General features: G+C 43.7%; 1 protein-coding gene across 1 annotated transcript in view; it reads right to left on the bottom strand.

The window, feature by feature from the left end:
• Window positions 1-19,930, bottom strand: part of LOC122798602 (1-aminocyclopropane-1-carboxylate synthase-like protein 1) — a 2,974,588-nt gene that overhangs the window by 2,879,145 nt on the left and 75,513 nt on the right. The window lies entirely within an intron of this gene.

The following is a 19,930-nucleotide window of genomic DNA, read 5'->3' as shown; positions in this document are numbered from 1 at the left end:
ACTAATATACTGTAGAATAAGGGAAGAATATAAAAGATATAATGAGAAAAGGCAAGGACAGAAATAAAAAGCTAATTAAAGTACTTAACTGACAAGTTAATTGGAAAGGCTCACCCAGACTCTGCTACACTTTGCTGTGAGGGAAAGGTTGGTTTGCTTTTTATTTGTTGTATTTCGTATTAGTTTATTGCCTTTTTATATTTTGAGTTCGAAATGCTCACCCAGACTCTGCTACACTTTGCTGTGAGGGAAAGGTTGGTTTGCTTTTTATTTGTTGTATTTTGTATTAGTTCATTGCCTTTTTATATTTTGAGTGCTGTGATTTGTTTTCTTTACCTTGTGTTTTGCTTGTGTTCTGCTTTTAACTGCATATTAAAACTTCAAAGGACACCACAGCTCTGTCTCTTGTGAGTCAGGCAGAAATTTTTCCCCACTCCCCCACCCTGTCACTGTCATGCTCTTAAATACCACTGTCTTTCTAGTTGCCTGCCTCTTATGTTAATTTGACCATATATCTCATTTCCTCTCTGCTTTCACTGGCTTGTGTGAGTAACCACAAAATTATCATTTTGTGAAATCACTCCCCTTCAACTATTTAAATTTATTGGCCATTCTACTGTATTCCATAGTACCGGAATACAAAAGTGATCACCCCCTTTCAATCTATCTTGCTGTTTTAAAAATAGTGACTTTCCACTAAAACTTAACTTTTTAGACAGGTAAAACTTAAGTTACCTACTTTCACATCTAACTCATCTAGTGCACATTGCAATGTTTAGGATAAACCATTTTTTTCATCTTACCTTTAAGCATTCTTGTGACTAGCACTTGCTCTAATACCTGCTGGAAAGCACTAGGAAGACTTAAAATGATACAAGCACTCAACTCTCCTTATTAATAAGGAAAAATTAATCATAGACACTAAACAGCCTATAATTGCAAAGTACCTTGCTAAGGTAAGGGAAAACAGCTCCTGTTGTTGTTGTGTCTTTCGGCTTTTCCCGGCTAGGGGTCGCCACAGCGGAACTCCGGTCCGCTAATGATTGGTAGTTGATTTTTACGTGGCGAGTTACCAGCCGTGATGCACAAACTTCAACGAAGGTACGCCCATTCACACATGTCTCCACGCAGAAGACGCTCTAGCTGAGAATCAAACCGGACAGCGTCTTACTGTGAGGCGACAACACTACCTCAGCACCAACACCACAGATGTGAAAAACAGCTCCTGTACTTTTCAAAAAAAAGCGCCAAACCAGGTATGTCCAAGGGTCAGCATCCATTGATTTCTCCTGCCCACCTGGTGAATCTGGGCATACTGGGGGAATGCAGCAATTGCCTCATGTACACAGACAACCCCCTCCTCCTACCAGCCAACACTACAACCTGTGAGAGATGCACTTACATAGCCAAACTGGAAGCAAAGCTCTCTCCACCCAAGATTGTGCTAGACAGTCAAGAGGAGAAGGTTAACACCTGCACTACACCTCACTCAACACATAGCCCTTCTAAACTCACACCACCAGCACCGACACACAGCAACACTAAATCCACATATGCAGAGGCCCTTAACTGTAACCTGCCCAATCAACAAGGACCTATGAAGCTGAAACGCGAACAAACACCAATCACAACAAGTGTCACATAGCTCACAACACCAGTGTGCCACCCAGTAACAGCCCCTAAGGCAAGATAACGTACCTAACACTTTAGTCATAGGTGATTCTTTAGTCAGGCACACTGATGTCCCACTCACCAGGCTGAACAAGGAGAAAATTACAGTGAGCTGCCAGTTGGGTGCCAGGATTCGCCACATAACTCATGCACTCAAGTCACTCCACAACAAGTACAAATATGACTCTGTCATTGTCTATGTTGGAGTGAATGACTTGAGATGTATCTCCCTGGACTAGATGAAAAGAGACATGGAAGAGCTCTTAGATCATGCGGCCCAGGCAGGTATGACCTTAGCCCTGAGTAGCATCCTGCCTTTGCCTAGAATGATACCATAATATAAGGACAAAATGATTGACTTCAACAATTGGCTAAGCATCTGGTGTCATTCAAAGGGGATCCAGTATCTGTCTGCCTGGGACGACATGATCGACAGACCACGATTCTTTGCCAGAGATGGTCTGCACCTGTCGCTCCTGGGATTCAGGTTACTGGCTAAGGCTCTTGCCACCCCTATAGTGCCTTTTTTAGGCAAAGTTCAAAGGACAAAACCACCACCATAACAGGTACAAGCATGCAAAATCTGAAGGTAATGCTACTCAATGCTAGAAGTCTAAACCTCAAAATGCACTCTCTCGAGGCACTCCTAAAAATGGATAACATCGATATCTGTGCAGTAATTGAGATCTGGTTCAAGGATCCAGAGAGCACCCCTGCAATACCAAGCTACAACTCTTACCACACTTTTCGGCCACCAAACCAGGATCGAAACACTAAAGGTGGAGGAGTGTCCATATTCACCAAGGATATTTACACCACCAGGTTAATCGCCCAACACAATGCATCTGAAATTCTCAGGTGCAACTAACATTAGGTAAGACTGCAATCCAAATTGTAGCTTGCTACAGATCCCCCACCATGCCCCAAGATTCTCCCTACACCTTTCCAAACATACTGGAAAATATTAATATACAACCAAACACCCTAATACTGGGTGATTTCAACTACCCTGCCATTAACTGGGAAAACTACTCGTGTACCAACACCTATGCCCAATGGTTCTTGGAATTCATAAATTCCAATGCCCTGGATCAACTAATCCATAGTCCCACCAGGGGCTCCAATATCCTAGACCTGGTCATTACCAACATGGGAAATCAATGCTCCACACCTATGGTCACCCCCTCGTTGGTCAGGTCAGACCATAAGCTAATCACCCTTAACATCCACATCCCACCCCCACCCCCCAGTAAGGAAACCTCCATAAAAAACTTCTCCAAAGCCAACTTCATGCTACTCAAGTCAGAAGTTATAAACTTCATGACACTCATGCAGATGGGAACTGAAAGTTCGACTGCTGAGTCCTACACTAAGGCACTGTAAGAGCACATTCACTCATGCATGAATTGTGCCATTCCAAATAGAACCAAGATGATCTCCTCCAAAAAAAGTAAGCCAATCTGATGGTCTCCTGCCATAAACAAACATTATAACAAAAGGAAGAAACTGTTGCAGAAAAGAGGAAAATCCCTTACCAGCCTCAGTAAGAAGCTGAGATCCCTCATAAAATTCTCCAAAGTTAGTTACAAAAATAAAATTGCCAAAGATTCCAAAGACAACCACAAGGCATTCTATAACTATGTCAAGAATCTAAATGGCAATGCTCAGATCTGCTCTGAGCTACAACAGAATGGCATTAAATATACTGATCCCAAGGATATTGCCAATATCCTGGCAGATCGATTCAGTGCCAACTTCACCCCCTCTCACCCCCTAAATGGCCCATCTCAATACCGGAAGATTGCCAAATTCCGGTAATAACGGCCACACAGGTAAAAACCGCACTCTCCAAAGCTAAGAATAAAGCATCCATGGGACCAGATGACATCCTGGGCTGTGTACTACATGAACTACAAAATGAACTGGCACCTCACCTAAGTGTCATGTTTAATCATACCCTCACCTCAGGCTTCATGCCCAATGAGTGGCGCACAGCTACAGTTATCCCACTCCACAAGGGGGGATCCATCTTGGATCCCGGGAACTACCACCCCATCAGTCTGACGAGCCTGATCTGCAAGGCCATGGAACATATTATCATGGAACTTATAAACAAAGACACTGGCAACCTTAAAACACTGGACCCCACCCAGTTTGAGTTCGTGAAGGGCCGATCTTGTCTCCTGAACCTGACTGACTTCTTCAAATCAGTCTCCAGAGCCGTGGACAAGGGTAAGACAGTCCACACAGCCTATCTGGACCTCGTCAAGGCCTTTGACACCATTCCCCCACTCTGGAATCATAGATAAACTGACTAAGCTGGGCATTAATCTTACGTCACTCGATGGGTTGCCAACTGGCTTATTGACAGAACCCAACTGTAAAAGTAGCTGACTCCAAATCCAGCTACAGACAAGTGACAAGTGGAGTACCTCAGGGTTCAGTCCTGGGACCTCTCTTGTTTGGCATCTACTTCTCTGAAGTACAGGCTAACACTAAGGGACTCTGGCTAACAAAGTTCGCAGATGACTGCAAACTGGGAGCCATTACTGAATCTCCAAATGATGTCAATACTCTACAAAAGGGCCTTACAGAAACAGATGCTTGGTGCCAGAGCCATGGGCTCAAACGCAATGCCAAGAAATGTATAGTTATCCCTTTGGGAAAAAACATGTACCCATGATTTACCACATAGGTGGCAGTACACTAAACACCGAAAGTGTGATAAGAGACTTAGGGACACAGGTGGACAGTGGTCTCACCTTCAATAACCACATCACCACAACAATCAGGAAATCCTTCTATGTGGCACACCTCATCACTCATTCTTCATTAGACCCATTATAGAATACAATGCCCCATTTGGTATGTACCTCTCATGACATCTGCAACAACTGGAAAGGCCAAAGAAATACTTCACAAAAAGAATCACAGGTCTAAACCAGATGCCCTATGCTGACCGCCTTAAAAAACTCCAGCTATAATCTGTCACATATCGTCTACTCCAAGGTGATCTCTGCTTAACATACAAGGCCATGTCAAACCCAGAGCTGTTGGACATGCTACACTTAAAGAAATCCCAATCCCTCAGAGCCACACGCTCCAGGGATCTAAACCTTGTCATCACAATAAACAAAGCATGCTGGAGGGAAAGGTTCCTGACCCGGAGATTCCCCAGACTCTGGAATAGACTGCCCATACATGTCAAGCACAGAGCCTCCTTGGCCCTCTTCAAAAGGAACCTTGATGATTGGATGGGAGAAAGGAAATTCACCCCGGGGATTACGTCAGTCGCCCTGCTAGACAGGGGTCCGGGGAAGTAAACAGTGTGGGAAGAAATAGCCAGGGAATTGTTATGGCTAGGCTTGTATAGGCCCTAGGGCCGATAGCCTAGTACCAACCTATGAACCTATAAGTAAACACACAAAAGCTTGAAAGCTCACAGTGACCACATCCGTATGCCAAGGCAACAAACAAGATCTGAGGCATGATACGAGACTGCAGCATTATGAATAAGGGAGGAGCTTGAGAGTTTCTAGTGTCCAAAAAAGTGGGCAAACCCACCTGTTCAGGAATGGATGAAAACTGACATCAGATGCCATATTTATCCATTGCTAATATCCAGCTATAAATGTGGTTTAAATGTCCGGTTGTTGAACTGAAACATTTTAATGTCAAAGACATTAAGTGATGAGATAAAAGTAATACACAACTTGTGCAATTCTATTTTACATATGCAACAGAGACACTATCCTCTGTGTGTGCGACAAAGGTGGAGTCTGCAAAAGCCAGTGTTTATAGGAGAGCAAAGTACAAGGATTAGCGACCCAACTCCACTTGATCTAACACACTGTGTAAAATCAAACATTCTGTATGAAACGAAACGTTTCAGAGACAGAACACATTCCTGATAAGATATCAGTGACATACTGTATCTTTAATCAGCAAAACTCTAAACTGTAAAAGTGGCTGATTCTCTTGACAGACAAGCTAAAAAAGACTGGCTTGAAGGAAAAGGCAGGAAACTGAATGCAGCAACACCCGCTATCTAAAGCTTCTCCCCTGCATTAAATGACAGTAATTCACTTTTTTTTTTGTTAGGATTAAAAAGACTGAAAAAATTAAATGTGAACATACAAAAGTGTCTTACACTGGCAGTGTTAGATCTTTGTATTTGCTGGTATATTTTAGATGTGTTCTGCATAGTCAAAGTACCCAAGAAATACAAACAGTCTAAGGAAGAAAATGCAATTATAATCTATCTGTCGATACTTGCTCAGATATTCTAAGAACAATGGCCCAGATTCCAAAAGACTTCCTCACAGTGTAATAACTACTTACACTGAGAGCAGGTGTTCTGGAATCTGGTCCCCGTAATAAGTCTATTTATAGGCAGGCCTTACACCAAAGTAAGTCACTTAAACTGAGAGCAGGTCTTTTGGAATCAGGGCAGACTTACATTGAGAGCAACTCCTCTGGAATTTAGTCCAATGTTTTACTTTTAAGAACCACCATGAACCACCATGAGATTTAGAAACAGTGTGGGAGTGATCGTGGCCAACCCACCTTTGTTTAATGTGTACTTAAGCCCCAATGCTCATTACAAATGAACGTGCTTTGGCAACAGTGCACAAACAAGATCTCATCAAATATGTAACTCACACCCTGCAGACTGTGGAGAAAAGTGAGTATTAGCTTGCTGTGGCCACTTGGAAGTACAATTAATAGCAGTGCTCATTCCTTGTGCTCACCCACTGATGAAGATCTCTGTGAACCCATGCACACAAAGGCAGTAAGACGATGTATATATACACACATACATATATTTTACACACACACACACACACACACACACACACACACACACACACACACACACACACACACACAATGTATACACACACACACAGACACACACACACACACACATATATATATATATATATATATATATATATATACATACATATATATATATATATAAATATACACACACACACACACACACACACACACATGAGATGAAGAAAGTAGACATGAGTATAAGGAGATGAGGCGCATGGCAAAGAGAGAGGTGGCGAAGGCTAAGGATAAGGCATATAGAGAGTTGTATGGGAGATTGGACACTAAAGAGGGAGAAAAGGACCTGTACCGATTGGCTAGACAGAGGGACAGAGCTGGGAAAGATGTGCAGCAGGTAAGGGTGATAAAGGACAGTGAGGGAAACGTACTCACAAGTGAGGAGAGTGTGTTGAGTAGATGGAAAGAGTACTTTGAAGGGCTGATGAATGAAGAGAATGAGAGAGAGAGAAGGTTGGATGATGTGGGGATAGTGAATCAGGAAGTGAAGCAATTAGCAAGGAGGAAGTAAGAACAGCTATGAAGAGGATGAAGAATGGAAAGGCTGTTGGCCCAGATGACATACCAGTGGAAGCATGGAGGTGCTTAGGAGAAATGGCAGTGGAATTTTTAACCAGATTGATTAATGAAATTTTGGAAAGTCAGAGGATGCCTGAGGAGTGGAGAAAAAGTGTTTTGGTACCTATCTTTAAGAATAAGGGTGATGTGCAGAGCTGCAGTAACTACAGAGGGATAAAACTGATCAGTCACAGCTTGAAGTTATGGGAAAGAGTAGTGGAAGCTATGTTAAGAAGGGAGGTGATGATTAGTGATCAGCAGTATGGTTTCATGCCAGGAAAGAGCACTACAGATGCAATATTTGCTCTGAGAGTGTTGTTGGAGAAATACAGAGAAGGTCAGAAGGAGTTACATTGTGTCTTTGTGGACTTGGAGAAAGCGTATGACAGGGTGCCTAGAGAGGAGTTGTGGTATTGTATGAAGAAGTCGGGAGTGGCAGAGAAGTATGTAAGAGTGGTACAGGATTTGTACAAGGGTAGTGTGACATTGGTGAGGACTGCGGTGGGAGTGACAGATACGTTTAAGGTGAAGGTTGGTTTACATCAAGGATCAGCTCTGAGCCCTTTCTTATTTGCAGTGGTGATGGACAGGTTGACAGATGAGATTAGACAGGAGGCCTCGTGGACTATGATGTTTGCAGATGACATTGTGATATGTAGTGAGAGTAGGGACCAGGTTGAGGAGAACCTGGGGAGGTGGAGATATGCTTTAGAGAGGAGAGGAATGAAGGTCAGCACGGCTAAAACAGAATATATGTGTGTAAATGAGAGGGAGGGTAGAGGAATGGTGAGGATGCAGGGAGTAGAGTTGGTAAAGGTAGATGAGTTTAAGTACTTGGGATCAACAGTTCGGAGTAATGGTGAGTGCGGAAGAGGGGCCAAGAAGAGAGTACAGGCAGGGTGGAATGGGTGGAGAAAAGTGTCAGGAGTGATTTGTGACAGACTGGTACCAATAAGTGTGAAAGGGAAGGTCTACAAGAGGGTAGTGAGACCAGCTATGTTATATGGGTTGGAGATGATAGCATTGTCGAAAAGGCAGGAGTCAGAGCTGGATGTGGCAAAGTTAAAGATGTTAAGATTTGCAGTGGGTGTGACTAGTATGGACAGGATTAGGAATCAGTACATTAGAGGGTCAGCTCAGGTTGGACAGTTTGGAGACAAAGTAAGAGAGGCGAGATTGCGTTGGTTTGGACATGTGCTGAGGAGGGATGCTGGGTATATTGGGAAAAGGATGCTAAGGATGGAGCTGCCAGGTAAGAGGAAAAGAGGAAGGCCTAAGATGAGGTTTATGGATGTGGTGAGAGAGAACATGCTGGCGGTTGGTGTGAAAGAGCATGATACAGAGGACAGGAAGAAATGGAAACAGATGATCCGCTGTGGCGACCCCTAGCGGGAACAACCGAAAGAAGATGATATATATATATATATATATATATATATATATATATATATATGAAGCACAAAAATGTACTATGTTGAAAGTGATAACATTGAAAAACCAATTGTGCATGTCAGAAATCGTACGCATCATGTAAATGGAGACCGCTTGTACTTCTACAAAGAGTGACTCCATTTAAACAATTTACTTAACATTAAAAAAAAAAAAACTTTTAGTTATGTACTCACCATAACTTCAGATGTTTGGGATCCATCTCGCCTACATTCTGACTGATGGGTTCGGAGCCGATCCCTCGGCTCCAACTCAGCACGCTTATGCCAAAGAGCGAAGTCTCTTATTGGCTGAGCTTACTATATCCCAGATGCACCACTACCAGTCCCCCAGATCTAGTTTGTCCGCATACATGCACACATGCACGCACTGCTTATATAACATCGTCAGATGAAACAAGATAAAAACAGTAGAGCTCAAAACCGTTCAATCTCTTCTGATCTCCAAGGCAGGGGGAAGGAGGGTGGGTATTAGGAATGTAGGCGAGATGGATCCCAAACATCTGAAGTTATGGTGAGTACATAACTAAAAGATGTTATGTGATCCTATCTCGCCTACATTCTGACTGATGGGACAGCGTCCCTAGCACCTGAATCCTGGGTGGCTCACTGGAAAACACTCCTGAGTACCGTGGAACCAAATGATGCTCGCCCTTTAGATGCCACATCCAATTTATAGTGGGAAATGAAAGTATGCGGGTTGGACCAAGTAGCCGCAGCACAAATCTCAGAAATAGCGAGCTTGGAATGAAATGCAATAGAGGTAGCCATAGCTCTAGTAGAGTGAGCTTTGACAGATGTTGTAAGTTGCTTATTTGAAGAGGAATAAGCCTGAGTTATGCAATCTCTAATCCATTTGGCAATAGTCGCTTTAGTGATGGTTTTACCCAGTTTATTATCTGAAAAGGACACAAACAATTGGTCTGTCTTTCGAATCTGTTGAGTCCTGTCTAGATAGAAGCGCAATTGCCTGTGAACATCCAACTTATGCAAGGTGTATTCCGCTTTGTTTGAAAATTTTGGAAAGAAAACTGGTAGTTCTAGAGATTGTTGGAGAAAGAGATTAGAACAAACTTTTGGAACAAAGGATGGGTTAGGCCTAAGTGATACTCTATCCTTGTGAAAAATCAAGTACGGTGGTTTGATAGATAGGGCTTGAAGTTCTGAAACTCTTCTTGCAGAGGTAATTGCAATTAAGAAGGCAGTTTTCCAAGACAGATATTTCAACTCACATGTAGCAGCCGGTTCAAAGGGAGGAGATGTTAAGGCACTAAGTACCAAATCAGCACCTTTCATGAAAGTTTTACATAATCTGCTACTCATCAAAGGTGGGTCTATGGATTCGTGAAATTTGGAGATAGCTGCTAGTTGGACCTTAATAGTAGAGACTGAAGATCCTTGATTAAACAAGGATGTTAAAAATTTCAAGACCTCTGGTATCGGGGCAGTAATAGGGTCTAAGCCTCTGAGTTGAGCCCAGATAGCAAACCTCTTCCACTTACTGTGATACAATTTCTTAGTGGTGGGTTTGTGGGCTGAAGATAAAATGTGAATAACTTCAGGGTCCAAGGTGTGATTTCTGACTAAGGTCGGAAGTGGAGGAGCCAAGCTGCTAATTTCAAAGTGTGAAGGGACTGGTGATGTTGTCCCGACTGATGAATCAGAAGGTCCAGAGTTAGATCCAAAAACCAGGGACCGTCCAGAGCATATTTCTGTAGGTAGGGGAACCATACCTGATGAGGCCAGTACGGAGCAATTAGAATCATTGTGGACCCCAATTGGGAAGCTTTCTGGATGACTTTGGGAAGGAGTGGAACCGGAGGGAAAGCGTAAAGCAGTCCTGTTGGCCAAGGTTGGACTAGAGCATCCGTAGCTGCTTCCCCTTGACGCGGGGTCAAGGAAAAGAACCTTTTGCACTTTGTGTTTTGTGGTGTTGCAAACAGGTCGCAGCACGGAATCCCCCATCTTTTGAAAATCTGAGCTGCTACAGTTTCGTTCAGGGACCACTCGTGAGGAGAAAGAATAGTCCTGCTCAGTCTGTCTGCCAATACATTGGATTTTCCTGGAATGTGGGTCGCTACTAGGAAGCAGTTGGTAGCCACTGCCCATTCCCACACCCTCATGGCCTCTCTGCAAAGGGGGTAAGATCTGGTCCCTCCTTGTTTGTTTAGATACCAAACCACCGACATGTTGTCTGTGTGGATAGCGATAATGCCTTGAGGGAGAAAGTTGTGGAGAGCTTGTAGGGACAGAAGTACCGCCCTCATTTCCAACACATTGATATGGAGAAAGGTTTCGTTTGGAAGCCAAGAACCCTGAACTGACCTGCCCAGACAATGCCCCCCCACCCCGTCTGGGAGGCATCCGTCGTCAAGGTGGCTACCGGAGGGGGCATAACAAAAGGTCTTCCCTGATTCAGACTGGATGGCTGAAGCCACCAGCGGAGGTCCCGTTTGCACGTTTCTGTAATCAGTATGTGATGATTGAGGGGGAGATCCTGAAAGGACCATTGTGTCGATAACAGCCACTGAAGAATTCTCATGTGCAATCTTGCCAGAGGAACTAGGAGAACCGTGGCAGACATTGAACCTAAAAGTTGCAGGACCAACCTGGCTGGGGCTTTGGATCTTAGAAGCAGGGCTCGGACTTGACCTTGTAATGTTTGTATCCTTTCGGTAGGAAGGAAGATTCGCATCAATTTTGAGTCTATCTCTGCTCCTATGTATCTTATGCGCTGAGAAGGCATCAAGACAGACTTTGACCAGTTGAATGTAATTCCCAGGGAAGCACCCAGGGAGATGGTGGCTTGTAGGTTCTCTAGTAGTAGATGCCTGGTGGTGGCAGTCAGGAGCCAGTCGTCCAGATAGGGAAACACTTGGAATCCGAGACTCCTCAGGTGAGCAGTCACTACTGCCAAACACTTGGTGAACACCCTGGGGGCTGTGGTGAGACCAAAGGGCAGAGCACAAAATTGGAAATGACTGCCTCCCAGGCTGAAGCGCAGATACCTCCTGGACGCCTGATGTATCGGTATGTGATAATAGGCGTCCTTGAGATCTATGGAGCACATCCAAACATCTTTCTCCAACAATGGGAGAATGGATTGTAAGGTGACCATCCGGAATTTGGACTTCATGATGGACTGGTTTAGTTTGCTGAGATCCAATATGGGTCTCAGGTCCCCTGTCTTTTTTGGCACTAAAAAGAACCTTGAGTAGTTTCCGGATCCGATCTGGTCTTTGGGGACCGGTTGGATGACTCCTTTTTCCAGCAGCTTTGAAGCTTCTACGGCTGAAATTTCCCTTTGACTGGGTGGTGGGTCCTGGATTTTTTTGGACGGTGGGGGTGAGTGTGTGAAGAGAATGGTGTAACCTCCGGCAATAATCGGAAGCACCCATCTGTCCTGAGTAATAGACTCCCAGGCTTTTAGGTGCTTGGCAAAAACGGCACCCACCTGGCTCCGGAGCAGCACAGCCGGGCAATCCCTCATGGAGTGTGGGAGGCTGAAGAGCCACGAAAGGACTCGCGGTCTCCATTGTTGCGGGGGCCTCTGCCGCCTCTGGGACGGCGTCTCCCAGAATAATTTCCCCGTCCTCTGCCTCTGGAAGGGGAATCTTCCTGCTGTTGGGGAAAGAATTTCTGTGATTTGCGGAACCACATCTTCCCTCCTCTTTTAGCCTTGGGATAAGGCCGAAAGGGAGTGGAATAACATGCTCCTACGGCAGATAAAGTCTTTCCCTCCTGCTCACAGCGGGTAAGAGTGTCTTTTACCTTGGGTCCAAACAAAGAGGACCCATCAAAGGGAGCGTCGGCAAAGGAAGACTTGAAGGCCTCCGCGAAATGACACAAACAGAACCAGGCTTGTCTCCGTAGAGCCACGCCTGTGCCTGCCGCTCTGCCCGCCCCTTCGGCTGCATATGAAATGAGCCTCATGGACGAGTTAGAAATCGAGGTAAGGATAGCCAACTGAGAGCTAACCGACTGGGCTAGCTGCTCAGGTAGGTTACCTGAGAGGGAGTCTGAGAGCTCCTTGACCAGATCCCTCTGTAGTCTGGTGAAATGTGCCAAATAATTCAGGGACCTCAGAGTAAAGGCCGCTGAAGTCAGGGTGCGCTTCCGCATCGTCCATGCTCCTAGACTCCTTATTAGGAGGATGGACGGACGTAGACGCCTCTGCCACGTCCTGCTGGGTAGCAGATGCCACCACCATGGCATCTACAGCCACGCCTTTTGTCAAGAACTCCTTCTCGGGTGGGGCAGACAAAAATTTGTTAGGGCGAGAAGGCACTGGTTCCACAGTATCTGGGTGTTCCCACGCCCTCCGACAAACCAAATCCAGGAGCTCGTCGAAGGGCGGAGACACCCAGGAGGCGGAGGGCTGAGCCCCGAAGGCCTTGAGAAACACTGACTCATCAACGGAGGGGGGTTTGGAATTCCAGCTGCCTCGTTGCTTAAGGATTTCTAGAATGTCTGCAAATGAGACATCATCCGAGGACGACTTTGGGGACCCCTCCGCATCATCAAGATCAGTGTCCGATGTAAGAGACTCGTCGCGGGAGTCCACGTGCTTCCTCTTGCACGATCTCTTCCTTGGGGGCTCTTCCGAAGACAACTCAAGAACCCTCAGGAGGAGGGGAACCCCCAGTGGGGGTAACCTCAGGCCCCGGGGCTCCGCTGCCTAGAGACAGGGGAACTGCCAAAGACCCAGTCTCCATGCCCAGGAAGGTGCCGGTAAAGCCGTAGAGATGGCGAAGAAGACTTGGCCAAGGCACTCCTCATAGCTCTGAAAGCCGGACCCCAGAATCCTGGGAGTGTCCGGTCCCGAGCCATGATAGCAGACGGAAGTCCCGCGAAGCACCGAGAGGGAGGCTCGGAACCGACAGCATAGGTCCCGAAACGTCACCCCCGGGTCCGGCCGAAGAAGTCCGTGTGCTAAACTCGGACCCGAAGGCCGGGGTTGGAGTAAGGGTCGGAGCCGACCCTAGGATCTCCACTGGCTCCATCAGCACCTGCTCCACGGAGCCAAGCGGTCGGAGGAGGAATGGCAATGGAGTGGGCTATCGGCTCGGAAGCCAATTGGGTTGGAGCCGAAACAAATTTTTGAAAGACTGGGGACTGGAACAGTCTTTGGAGCACCCTGTCTATGTCCGAATCTGACATCCTCGATGACCTGGAGGAGACCGAACGGGTTCGAGTAGGTCTCTCCAATGGCTCCAAGGGACTAGGGGACCGGCTCCAAGGCGACTCGATAACTATCGGCGCCGAAGGAGAGCACAAGCCCATTTCCATCGGTGCCGAAGAGGACTTCGGCGCCGAGGAGGAAGTGTCTGAGCGGACAACCTTCATCGGCTCCGAGATCAGTGGAGCCGATGAAGGTGACCCGCCTCGATGCCCCAGCCGCCGGCTCCAACCCAGAGGAGTCGAGACTGGAGGCATCGAGGCAGACCGTTCGCCTCGGCTCCAAGTCCGTGGAGCCGAAGGAGAAGCCTGCCTATGTCTTTTGGCGGTCGGGTCCGACGGACTGGTCGGAGCCGACCCTTTCTTTTAGCAGGAGAAGGAGAGGACGCTAATGCTTCTTCAAAAGAGGGTTTTATAAGGCCTTTCAAAATAAGTTTATTTTTCCTCTCTTGGAGGACCCTCGAGGAAAACGCATGACACACGCTGCAGGACTCCTGCAAATGTTTAGCGCCCAAACAATAAACACAGAGAGAGTGGTCATCTGTGATTGACATCTTAAAGTTGCACTTAGTGCACTTCTTAAAGCCCGAAGGCCTAGGAGCCTGAGACATTATAGCAACAAATTCAGTAACACAGAAAAAAACACACTGTTTATAAATTGACTGTCACTACAATGATTAGCTCACGGTTGCCGATTAAGGCTGACAGTCCGACAACTACAGAAAATAACTAAAGGGGATCCTAGAACCCCTAAGGATTTGAAATTAAATTTACTGACAGGGAAAGGCCCTTCAGTTCAAGGGGGGCCTCTAGTCAGAACAAACACACAATCACACACAAATTTTCACAAAAATACCCAATCACACACAAAAAGTACGGTATAGCCGTTAAGACAGCTTTTTGTTATAGAAATAGAAATTTCCTGACAGAAAAAGTTAGTGAAAAACACTACTTAGCTCAGCCAGCTCGAGACCACGTCTTTGCTAGTTAGCGGCAAACGAGATCTGGGGAACTGGTAGTGGTGCATCCTGGGATATAGTAAGCTCAGCCAATAAGAGACTTCGCACTTTGGCATAAGCGTGCCGAGTCAGAGCCGAGGGATCGGCTCCGAACCCATCAGTCAGAATGTAGGCGAGATAGGATCACATAACATCATATTTTAAATGTTTTGCAGGGGGGCAAGACCCCATTCATCCCCACACCCCCTGCTAATTTTATATACTAACTCCGAGATTGCACTACAGTGGAGAAAAGGCTAAACTTACTGATTGTCACTATACCAAGATCTGCATTTGAAAACTTCTAAAAAGGTACATTTCCATTTTAAGTCCACTATTTAAATGGAGCCGCTGTTTTTGCCAGTACACTGTGACCTCTGTTGATATGATAGGTGCGGTGTCTGACATGCCCAGTTGGTTTTTCAACATTATCATTTTCGACAAAAGGGAGTGCCTTCTGTGTGGAGTCTGCATGTCCTCCCCGCAGTTGGGTGGTGTTCGAAAGGCATGCGTAAAATGGGCGTGCCTTCTTTGAAGGTTGGACGTCGAGCTGGCACCTCGGCGTTCGTGAAAATCTACTGCCAATCATTAGTGGACCGGAATTCCGCTGTGGCAACCCCTAACCGGGAAAAGCCGAAAGACAACAACAACATCCTTTTCGACAAAATACATTTTTGTGCTTAAGTAATTTTGCTGTTTTCATCTCGGTAAAATGAATTTCGATATTCCAAGCATTTGATCTACTGAAGTAGATCCTCACATGTATATATATATATATATATATATATATATATATATATATATATATATACATATATATATATATATATATATATATATATATATATATATATATATATATATATATACATACATATATATATATATATACATACATATATATATATATATATATATATCTTTAATATGTAAGTATAACACATACATTTTATACATATATTTATAATATGCATTTTATATATATATATATGTGTGTGTGTGTGTGTGTATAAATATAAAACATACATTTTATACATATATTTATAATATACATTTTATATATATATATATATACATACACACACACACATATAACATGCACTAAAAATACATGTGTGTGTGTGTGTGTGTGTGTGTGTGTGTGTGTGTGTGTGTGTGTGTGAGCATATATACATAAACATATATATGTATATACACACACACACACACACACACGTATATATATATATATATATATATATACATATATATACATATATATATATATATATATATATATATATATATATATATATATAAAACATAATAAATATACGTCTCTAATGGAAAGAGAGGTCGGGGATAGGAAGGTACAAATAGAGTGAAAGCATGCAGGTTCAACATCACCAAAATCTGACCAATTTAACTGCAGTACAATGCTAATGTCATGAAAAAACACTCCATTATAACAACAATGAGCCTTGATGTTAACACTTCGGAAACTTGATCCAACAACCATCAGAACCTGTAATAATAAAGGCACTTCAACAATGGCACAGTGGATAGCATTGTCACCTCACAACAATTAGTTTTCCAGTTCTATTATTGTCTACGGTGTCTTCTGTGCGGAGTCTACATATCCTCCCTATGTTTGCATGGATTTCCTCCAGGTGCTTCCGTTTCCTCCCATATTCCAAAGAGATGCAGTAAGTGGACTGGATACTCTAAATTGTCCATAGATGTGAGAGTGCCTGCAAGTGTGTGATGTGGAAGAACTACCATGGTAGGACTAGCCACCTGGCAGTGTAAACCCATACTCTAGATGATTGTCACTGCTGAAGTGACACCCCAACTCCATCTGCAAAACTGGGAAAAAGGGGTTATGGATGGATGGAGGTATGGATTTACATGCTGAGCTGCAGTAGCTGTCAAGACAGGCACTTTCAGGGAAACACCCAGCGACTGTGTGCTATGTATCTGTAGAAGGAAAGAATAAAACCAAACCACCAAATAGTAGAAGGAAAGAATAAAAGTAAACCACCAAATAACTCATTAGAGGACTTGAACCCACAATCATCATCACCATCACTTATGTCAAAGGCATGCCACTTACATGGTGAGCTATATCAGCAATCACAAAGTAGCTTGAAACTATGTGTCATACAACTGCAAACTGCAAGAATAAATTAAATAATGATGATTCCTCAGAACACCAACTTTTTATCTAAACAACTTTTCCAAAACCATAGTTGGAAGTTTAATAGTTTGCAGAGATATGCAACATTATTCAATATCACATCCAATGTCAACTGTTCTAGCTGCTTCACATCTACAGTGCTCTACTTGATACTCTACAGACATTACAAGCAAGAAGAAGTAATTAGAGACCCCTAAATGGGCATGAGTGAGGTGTGTTATCGATTTTTGTTTTAAATTGCTTAGTCAACTTTTAAAAGACAATCTAGAGTAACATACATGCTTTGCTACCCTCATGTATCATACACTAAGTGATTATTCCATTATTACATTCCCACATACTTAAGAACTGGTTAAATGTATAGCCATGATTTGAATGGCTTAACCATGCTTTTATATTTTGTGAAAGAATGACGTTATGATTTACCATAACATTCCATCTGTGTTGCCCATTTTCATTTTTCCTCAACCTGTGGGTTCGGCTCCGATCCCTAGGAACCGACTCAGCCACTGCTACAGCGTGTGGAAACCAAAAACTCTCAAACTCAATCCTTACCCACAATGCACGTAGTCACATTACCTCAGATCGAGTTTGCTGATAGAAAACAGATTAGAAAGAAAATATTTTCAGGTAGGCCATATCTGGAACTAGCAATAAACCAAAAATTGGTAATTTGTCTAAAGGTAGATTCTTCCACAAAAAAAAAAAAAAACAGGGTGGGGGGATGGAGTGCAAGGAGATGAGGAAAAATGAAAATGGACAACACAGATGGAATATTATGATAAGACACAGCTTCTTTATCTGATGTTGTCAATTTACATTTTCTCCTCAACCTGTGGGACAGTCTAACCAGCTACCCATAGTCCTGGGTGGACTCAAGGAAGAATATTCCTAAGCACCATTGAGCCAAATGATGCCCTGCTCCTAGAGATGAAATCCAATTTGTAATGAGTAATAAAGGTATGGAAAGATGCCCAAGTTGCTGCTGCACAAATGTCATCCATGGATGTTCTGGACTAAAAAACAGCTGAAGTTACTTCAGCTCTAGTTGAATGAGCTTTCAATGGTTTTGGCAAAGTGATACCCAACCTGTTATAAATGAAGGAAATACAATCAGTGAGCCACTTAGCCAACATCACCTTCTACACTTGTTTCTCTAACTTGGTATGTGAAAAAGAAATAAATAATTGATCACATTTTCTGATATATTTTGTCCTGTGAAGATAGAATCTTAATTGTCTGTGAACGTCCAGCAGATGCAAAGTATAATTACCTGGGTTGGAGTATTTGGGAAAGAGCATCAGTAGATTAAAAAAGGTAAAGGTTGGTCTCAGAAACTACCTTAAGTAGAAAAGATGTATTGGTTCGAAGTGAAACTCTGTCTTTATGTAAAACCAGGTATGGTGGCTTAGAGGATAGAGCCTTGAATCTCTGAAATCCTTCTAGAAAAGGTAATTGCTACTAAGAAAATAGTTTTCCAAGACAAAAGCTTTAGATTACAATCATTGGCTAGTTCAAAAGTGGGGGGGGGGGTGAATGACTCCCCGTAACATCAGATTAAGGTCCCAAGGAAGGGTAGAATCCTTGAATGGAGGTTTTAAGAGGAAAGGCACCCTTGAAAAAGGCTTTACAAAGTTTGTGAGAAGCCGCTGAAGATCCTTGAAAACCAATGTGATAATTGGAGATAGCAGCTAAAAAGAAGTTATGTTCTTACCATAACGTTCCATCTGTGTTGTCTATTTTCATTCTTCCTCCACCTGTGGGTTCTGGATCCAACCTCGGATCAGACTCAGCCACTTTCCAAAGCAGAAGATTAGAAGCTTCAGCTTCTCCCTTCTCTGGCATAATGCCTCATTCTCCCAGATTACCTCCGATCGCATTTGCCCCTAACATATGTATACAACATCCAATATGTCCATATCTGTAAATTATGATAAGCTCACCAGGCAGAAAAACAGAAAGAAAGAGACAAAAATATGTCAGGAGCTCAAAAAAAAAAGGAACTCTTGTTCCTCCAAGACTCTCCACCAGGTATTTTATAGGAATTCGACAGGGAGAAGGAGGGTGGGAAAGTGGAGGAAGAATGAAAATAGACAACATAGATGAAATGTTATGGTAAGAACATAACTTCTTTATCTGCTGTTGTCATTTTTCATTCATTCCTCCACTTGTGGGACACAGTACCCAGCTACAAAACTTGGGTGGCCCTCATGGAAGGATATTCTGAAGCACTGCAGTGCCAAAAGCCTATTTCTGGAAGTGGTCTAATTTATAGGTTCATAATGTGTAATAAATGCATGAGAACTTGATCAACAGGCAGCAGCATGGGGACTTCCAAGTTGACTGCGCACTGAGTAACAGCTTGTTTTTCGCTCTCTTAGTGTGAAAACAGAAACTCAGCAAAGAAGGCCAATACACTTGTATTTATTGGTAAATTTCAGTAACTGGCCAGTAAGTGCACTGCCTGGATGCCAGGAATAAAGAAATACAGAAGACCTGGAAAAAATAATCTACAAAAAGTGAGGAAGAAACACTGACTGGGGAAAGTTTTCCTGCTGCTGTTCAGCAAAAAGCAATGCAACCTTCAGACATGACTTCCAATAGCCTACAGGAAGATATAAGACAACTGCATATAGACCTGGTTAAAATAAACAAAACACTAATGGAGTATATCAACACAAACAACAAAAGGCTGGAATAAATGAAAGAAGCTTTAAACAGATGTTCAGATGAGATGATGAAACGGCAAAATCAGAGGTAGAAATGAAGAAAAGGCTGGCTGAATATGAGACTGCTCAGGAAGAGATGTTTCAAAAAATAACAGAATTAGAGGACAGAGCACGTAGGGAAAACCTCAGATTTTCAGCTATACCAGAGAAGACGGAAGGAACAAACTGCATTAAGTTCATGAAAGCACATATAAGCAACTGGACTGGTATTCCACAGCAGGAGTTGTTAGTTGAAAGGACACATCGTATGTATGCTCCAAACCTAGCTATAAGAAAGCAACCTAGACCATTAATAGTAAAGGTGCAATCCTG

This window comes from Protopterus annectens, chromosome 3.part1, assembly GCF_019279795.1.
Source record: "Protopterus annectens isolate FY-2018-M chromosome 3.part1, PAN1.0, whole genome shotgun sequence".
NCBI lineage: Eukaryota > Metazoa > Chordata > Ceratodontiformes > Protopteridae > Protopterus > Protopterus annectens.
Note: the sequence above shows the minus strand (reverse complement) of the source record. Positions and strands in the feature narration are given on the sequence as shown.